The sequence below is a fragment of the Pseudophryne corroboree genome, chromosome 8 (genome assembly GCF_028390025.1).
Source record: "Pseudophryne corroboree isolate aPseCor3 chromosome 8, aPseCor3.hap2, whole genome shotgun sequence".
NCBI lineage: Eukaryota > Metazoa > Chordata > Amphibia > Anura > Myobatrachidae > Pseudophryne > Pseudophryne corroboree.
The window spans coordinates 67,876,161-67,884,657 of NC_086451.1; positions in this window are offsets into that span (position 1 = coordinate 67,876,161).

Sequence of the window (8,497 nt, forward strand, 5' to 3'; positions counted from 1 at the left end):
TAGGGGTTATACATGTAACATGGTTACAGACTAGCACATCTCATTACTAATATACTAGATAATAGAAGGGGAGGAGAGAGCTCTACTACAGCAGCAACAGCTGACTTTCTGCAGGAGGAGAGGACACAAAGGGGGAGAAATCCTGAAGATGCCAGTGGCAAGAGCTGATCAGGGGAAGCAGAGGAGGGGTCATTGGCAGAGACAAGTGGGTGGGAGTGTAAGGTGAGCTGAGAAGGGATCTGTAGGGAGAAGAGTGGGTAAGGGCTTTGTAGGTGAGTATGAGGAGCTGCATTTTATCTGTGGGGTATAGGGAGCCCATGTAGTACCTGCCACAGGTGAGCAGCAGAGGCAGAACGACAAAGGGGAAAATGAGGTGGGCAGCACAGGTAAGGGTAGACTGAGTAGGCGAGATGGTTATTGGGATTACCAGAGAGGAATAGATTACAGTAATCCAGGTGAGAGAGGAGGGGAGGGTGAATGAGGGGTTATATTAGCTTCAGCTCCAGGTGAAAGAGGAGGGGATGGTGAATGAGGGGTTATATTAGCTTCAGCTCCAGGTGAGAGAGGGGGGGATGGTGAATGAGGGGTTATATTAGCTTCAGCTCCAGGTGAGAGAGGAGGGGATGCTGAATGAGGGGTTATATTAGCTTCAGCTCCAGGTGAGAGAGGAGGGGATGGTGAATGAGGGGTTATATTAGCTGCAGCTCCAGGTGAGAGAGAGGAGGGGATGGTGAATGAGGGGTTATATTAGCTTCAGCTCCAGGTGAGAGAGGAGGGGATGCTGAATGAGGGGTTATATTAGCTTCAGCTCCAGGTGAGAGAGGGGGGGATGGTGAATGAGGGGTTATATTAGCTTCAGCTGATACTGGAGATAATATGGAGGTGGAAGCAGCAGGATTGGGTGAGGGACTAAATGTGAGGAGATAAGAGGGAATACAGATTATAGATTGCACCAATGGGCACCCTAAATGGCAGCATGAATGTATTCTAATAGCATGACTAATGGTACAATGGGACTGGTGCCAGTTACTCACTGTGCCTTCCGCTCTCTGCTCAGCTGCTGCTGATCCAGCCTCTTCCTTATCTCCCTGCTAAGCTCCTCCTCCTGCCGCTCCAATGTCTTAGCAGCACGTCCAGCCAGGAGCCTCTGCCCGTTCCACTCAGTGTTCCGCTGCTTCTCCTTTTCCTTCTTCCTCTGAAAAAGCAACATGTGATCATGAGAAAATAATACTTAGGAATATTTTATTGCCCGCCGCTAACCTCTGACATGGGGCCACAGAGTAGTCCATGGTGCATACCACATAATGCACAGCCGTCAGGCGATGCATGCATCAGTAGTGGGTGATGGAGAGGGATCCAGAGCGTCAGCTACTGGAGACAAGCTCTGGAATGCTTCACACGCTGGAACATGGTAAATCTGACAGTATAGCAGCCTCTGTAGAAACCTATTGGGGGTCCTTCATACTTGCCTACCTGACCCTCTCCATGAGGGAGAAAATGCTCTGTTCCTGGACTTTCCTGGTAATGTATGCTTGCCATCACCTGTGGTGAGCTAGTTAATTGATAAGAAAGGTGTTTCACCACAGGTGATGGCAATCATACATTACCAGGAAAGTCCAGGAACAGAGCATTTTCTCCCTCATGGAGAGGGTCAGGTAGGCAAGTATGGGGTCCTTTGAGGTTAGAAATGGAGTGGCTGTGGCAGATATTGGTGAAATCTGCTGCGTTCTATCCATGTTATATTCAAGGGATCCTTAATATTTGTGGGTAACAGCAGAAAATGGGTGTTTTTGTGGGGGACATCCCACAAATAGTGTTTAATACATATGCCCCATAGTGGTATCAAACATGAGAGATCATCAGGGCCGGACTGGGACTAAAAATAGGCCCTGGCATTTTTGAAGCACACAGGCCCACCTCTGTCACTCCTCCCCTTACTATTCCTGACTCCTCCCACTTATTAGTCTATGCTCTTACAAATATAATTAATATTCTAACAACATACAAGCGTACATCATTCTCTATTAAAATACACACAACCAGTGGTTGAAGTGGAAATTTTGAAGTGGGGGTATGGAAATGTGAAGTTTGTAAATAAGTGTGCGCTCCGAAAAAGGAGGCGTGGCCACTCAAAAAGGGGCGTGGCCTTCAGTGTAGTTTACCACACCATACACCCCTTACGCATTATGCACCACAATAGTAGGACCCTTTATACCACGTATCTAGTACTGGTGCCTCTTTCACATTATACCACACAGTATGAAGCAAAATTCACATTATAGCACCCGGTATGAGCCGAAATTTACATTATATGCCCGCAATAGTGCAGTGCCAGATCCACAATTGCCCCCACAGTGCCAGGTATACAAATGCCCCCACAGTGCCAGGTATACAAATGCCCCACAGTGCCAGGTATACAAATGCCCCCACAGTGCCAGATCCACAAATGCCCCCACAGTGCCAGATCCACAAATGCCCCACAGTGCCAGGTATACAAATGCCCCCACAGTGCCAGATCCACAAATGCCCCCACAGTGCCAGGTATACAAATTTACCCACAGTGCCAGGTATACAAATGCCCCCACAGTGCCAGATCCACAATTGCCCCCACAGTGTCAGATCCACAATTGCCCCCACAGTGTCAGATCCACAAAAGCCCCCACAGTGCCAGGTATACAAATGCCCCACAGTGCCAGGTATACAAATGCCCCCACAGTGCAAGATCTACAAATGCCCCCACAGTGCCAGATCCACAAATGCCCCTCAGTGCCAGGCATACAAATGCCCCCACAGTGCCAGATCCACAAATGCCCCCACAGTGCCAGGTATACAAATGCCCCCACAGTGCCAGATCCACAATTGCCCCCACAGTGTCAGATCTACAATTTCCCCCACAGTGTCAGGTAATACCTGAAACTGTGGGGGCAATTGTGGATCTGACACTGTGGGGGCAATTGTATACCTGACAGGTATACAAATGCCCCCACAGTGCCAGGTAAACAATTGCCCCCACAGTGCCAGGTATACAAATGCCCCACAGTGCCAGCCAATTGCCCCCACAGTGCCAGGTATACAATTGCCCCCACAGCAGCCAGTGCTGCAGCTGCTTACCGCTGCTGCACTGCTGCTGCTGCTTCTCCTCCGGGCTCCGGCATTGAGGGACGGGTGAGTCAGGAGAGGTAGCGCCCGCCAGCGCGGCTGTGTCTGGCACGGCGGCGGCATATAGCGGACTTCGTGAGCCAATCAGAGCTCGAGGACCGGCGGCTTCTGATTGGCTGCCGGTCCGCGAGCTCTGATTGGCTCACGAACCGGCGGCTGGTTTGAAGTCCGCTATACGCCGCCGCGCCAGACACAGCCGCGCTGGCGGGCGCTCTCCTCTCCTGACAGCTGAGACGCTGCCGCCGGACTGAGCGGCAGCGTGTATCAGTGAGCGCTGGACCGGCCCACGTGGCCATCAGCCCTTCTGGCATTTGCCAGAAGTGCCAGATGGCCAGTCCGGCCCTGGAGATCATTATAGTACAGAAATAAATTTGGGCCCATTAGCGCTAGTAACACCGTCGCGTCACATGCACAGTGTGACTTAAAATAAGATTTTACTCACCGGTAAATCTATTTCTCGTAGTCCGTAGTGGATGCTGGGACTCCGTAAGGACCATGGGGAATAGCGGCTCCGCAGGAGACTGGGCACAACTAAAGAAAGCTTTAGGACTACCTGGTGTGCACTGGCTCCTCCCTCTATGACCCTCCTCCAGACCTCAGTTAGGATACTGTGCCCGGAAGAGCTGACACAATAAGGAAGGATTTTGAATCCCGGGTAAGACTCATACCAGCCACACCAATCACACCGTATAACTCGTGATACTATACCCAGTTAACAGTATGAAATATAATTGAGCCTCTCAACAGATGGCTCAACAATAACCCTTTAGTTAAACAATAACTATATACAAGTATTGCAGACAATCCGCACTTGGGATTGGCGCCCAGCATCCACTACGGACTACGAGAAATAGATTTACCGGTGAGTAAAATCTTATTTTCTCTGACGTCCTAAGTGGATGCTGGGACTCCGTAAGGACCATGGGGATTATACCAAAGCTCCCAAACGGGCGGGAGAGTGCGGATGACTCTGCAACACCGAATGAGCAAACACAAGGCCCTCCTAAGCCAGGGTATCAAACTTGTAAAATTTAGCAAATGTGTTTGACCCCGACCAAGTAGCTGCTCGGCAAAGTTGTAAAGCCGAGACCCCTCGGGCAGCCGCCCAAGAACAGCCCACCTTCCTCGTGGAATGGGCTTTTACTGATCTAGGATGCGGCAGTCCAGCCGCAGAATGTGCAAGCTGAATCGTACTACAGATCCAGCGAGCAATAGTCTGCTTTGAAGCAGGAGCACCCAGCTTATTGGGTGCATACAGGATAAATAGCGAGTCACTTTTCCTGACACTAGCTGTCCTGGAAACATAAATTTTCAGGGCCCTGACTACGTCCAACAACTTGGAATCCTCCAAGTCTTTAGTAGCCGCAGGCACTACAATAGGTTGGTTCAAATGAAAAGCTGATACCACCCTAGGGAGAAACTGGGGACGAGTCCTCAATTCTGCCCTATCCATATGGAAAATCAGATAAGGGCTTTTACATGACAAAGCCGCCAATTCTGACACACGCTTGGCCGAAGCCAAGACCAACAGCATGACCACTTTCCACGTGAGATATTTCAATTCCACGGTTTTAAGTGGCTCAAACCAATGTGACTTTAGGAAATCCAACACCACGTTGAGATCTCAAGGTGCCACTGGAGGCACAAAAGGGGGCTGAATATGCAGCACTCCCTTAACAAATGTCTGAACTTCAGGAAGTGAAGCCAGTTCTTTCTGAAAGAAAATCGACAGAGCCGAAATCTGGACCTTAATGGAACCCAATTTTAGGCCCATAGTCACCCCTGACTGTAGGAAGTGCAGAAAACGGCCCAGCTGAAATTCCTCCGTTGGGGCCTTCCTGGCCTCACACCACGCAACATATTTCCGCCATATGCGGTGATAATGGTTTGCGGTCACTTCTTTCCTAGCTTTAATCAGCGTAGGGATGACTTCCTCCGGAATGCCCTTTTCCTTCAGGATCCGGCGTTCAACCGCCATGCCGTCAAACGCAGCCGCGGTAAGTCTTGGAACAGACAGGGCCCCTGCTGGAGCAGGTCCTGTCTGAGCGGCAGAGGCCATGGGTCCTCTGAGATCAGTTCTTGAAGTTCCGGGTACCAAGCTCTTCTTGGCCAATCCGGAACAATGAGTATAGTTCTTACTCCTCTTTTCCTTATTATCCTCAGTACCTTGGGTATGAGAGGAAGAGGAGGGAACACATAAACCGACTGGTACACCCACGGTGTCACTAGAGCGTCCACAGCTATTGCCTGAGGGTCTCTCGACCTGGCGCAATATCTTTCTAGCTTTTTGTTTAGGCGGGACGCCATCATGTCCACCTGTGGCCGTTCCCAACGGTTTACAATCAGCTGGAAGACTTCTGGATGAAGTCCCCACTCTCCCAGGTGGAGGTCGTGCCTGCTGAGGAAGTCTGCTTCCCAGTTGTCCACTCCCGGAATGAACACTGCTGACAGTGCTAACACGTGATTTTCCGCCCATCAGAGAATCCTTGTGGCTTCTGCCATCGCCATCCTGCTTCTTGTGCCGCCCTGTCGGTTTACATGGGCGACTGCCGTGATGTTGTCTGACTGGATCAGTACCGGATGGTTTTGAAGCAGGGGTCTTGCCTGACTTAGGGCATTGTAAATGGCCCTCAGTTCCAGAATATTTATGTGTAGGGCAGTCTCCTGGCTTGACCATAGTCCCTGGAAGTTTCTTCACTGTGTGACTGCCCCCCAGCCTCGGCCCCCCAGTCCTGTATGCCAAATCTGCGGCCCTCTTGAAGATGAGCACTCTGCAGCCACCACAGCAGAGACACCCTGGTCCTTGGAGACAGGGTTATCAGCTGATGCATCTGAAGATGCGATCCGGACCACTTGTCCAACAGGTCCCACTGAAAGGTCCTTGCATGGAACCTGCCGAATGGAATTGCTTCGTAGGAAGCTACCATTTTTCCCAGGACTCGCGTGCGGTGATGCACCGACACCTGTTTTGGTTTCAGGAGGCCTCTGACTAGAGATGACAGCTCCTTAACTTTCTCCTCCGGGAGAAACACTTTTTTCTGTTCTGTGTCCAGAACCATCCCCAGGAACAGTAGACGTGTCGTAGGGACCAGCTGTGACTTTAGAATATTTAGAATCCAACCGTGCTGTTGTAGCACCTCCCGAGATAGTGCTACCCCGACCAACAACTGCTCCCTGGACCTCGCCTTTATCAGGAGATCGTCCAAGTACGGGATAATTAAAACTCCCTTTTTTCGAAGGAGTATCATCATTTCGGCCATTACCTTGGTAAATACCCTCGGTGCCGTGGACAGACCAAACGGCAACGTCTGGAATTGGTAATGACAATCCTGTACCACAAATCTGAGGTACTCCTGGTGAGGATGGTAAATGGGGACATGCAGGTAAGCATCCTTGATGTCCAGTGATACCATGTAATCCCCCTCGTCCAGGCTTGAAATAACCGCCCTGAGCGATTCCATCTTGAACTTGAATTTTTTTATATAAGTGTTCAAGGATTTCAAATTTAAAATGGGTCTCACCAAACCGTCCGGTTTCGGTACCACAAACATTGTGGAATAGTAACCCCGTCCTTGTTGAAGGAGGGGCACCTTGACTATCACCTGCTGGGAATACAGCTTGTGAATTGCCTCTAGCACTGCCTCCCTGTCTGAGGGAGTTGTTGGCAAGGCAGATTTGAGGAAACGGCGAGGGGGAGACGTCTCGAATTCCAGCTTGTACCCCTGAGATACCACTTGAAGAATCCAGGGATCCACCCGTGAGCGAGCCCACTGATTGCTGAAGTTCTTGAGACGGGCCCCCACCATACCTGGCTCCGCCTGTGGAGCCCCAGCGTCATGCGGTGGACTTAGAGGAAGCGGGGGAGGACATTTGTTCCTGGGAACTGGCTGTATGCTGCAGCTTTTTCCCTCTACCTCTGCCTCTGGGCAGAAAGGACGCGCCTTTAACCCGCTTGCCTTTTTGGGGTCGAAAGGACTGTACCTGATAATACGGTGCTTTCTTTGGCTGTGAGGGAACATGGGGTAAAAATGCTGACTTCCCAGCTGTCGCTGTGGAAACGAGGTCCGAGAGAACATCCCCAAACAACTCCTCACCCTTAAAAGGCAAAACTTCCATGTGCCTTTTAGAATCTGCATCACCTGTCCACTGCCGAGTCCATAACCCTCTCCTGGAAGAAATGGACATTGCACTTATTTTAGATGCCAGCCGGCAAATATCCCTCTGTGCATCTCTCATGTATAAGACTGCGTCTTTTATATGCTCTATGGTTAGCAATATAGTGTCCCTGTCTAAGGTATCAATATTTTCTGACAGGGAATCTGACCACGCAGCTGCAGCACTGCACATCCATGCTGAAGCAATAGCTGGTCTCAGTATAATGCCTGAGTGTGTATAAATAGACTTCAGGATAGCCTCCTGCTTCCTATCAGCAGGCTCCTTTAGGGCGGCCGTGTCCGGAGACGGTAGAGCCACCTTCTTTGACAGACGTGTGAGCGCTTTATCCACCCTAGGGGATGTTTCCCAACGTGACCTATCCTCTGGCGGGAAAGGGTATGCCAAAAGTAATCTTTTAGAAATTACCAGTTTCTTATCGGGGGAAGCCCACGCTTCTTCACACACTTCATTCAATTCCTCAGATGGGGGAAAAACCACTGGTAGTTTTTTCTCCCCAAACATAATACCCTTTTTTGTGGTTCCTGGGGTAAAATCAGAAATGTGCAACACATTTTTCATTGCCGCAATCATGTAACGTGTGGCCCTATTGGAATGTACACTAGTCTCATCGTCGTCGACACTGGATTCAGTATCCGTGTCGACATCTGTGTCTGCCATCTGAGGTAGCGGGCGTTTTAGAGCCCCTGATGGCTTTTGAGACAGCTGGGCAGGCACGAGCTGAGAAGCCGACTGTCCCACATCTGCTATGTCGTCAAACCTTTTATGTAAGGAGTTGACACTTCCACGTAATTCCTTCCACAAGTCCATCCATTCAGGTGTCGGCCCCGCAGGGGGTGACATCACATTTATCGGCACCTGCTCCGCCTCCACATAAGCCTCCTCATCAAACATGTCGACTCAGCCGTACCGACACACCGCACACACACAGGGAATGCTCTGACTGAGGACAGGTCCCCACAAAGCCCTTTGAGGAGACAGAGAGAGAGTATGCCAGCACACACCAACAGCTCTATATAACACAGGGATTAACACTGTAACTGAGTGATTTTTCCCAATAGCTGCTTGTATACACAATATTGCGCCTAAATTTAGTGCCCCCCCTCTCTTTTTTACCCTATGTAGTCTGGAAACTGCAGGGGAGAGCCTGGGAGCGATCCTTCCA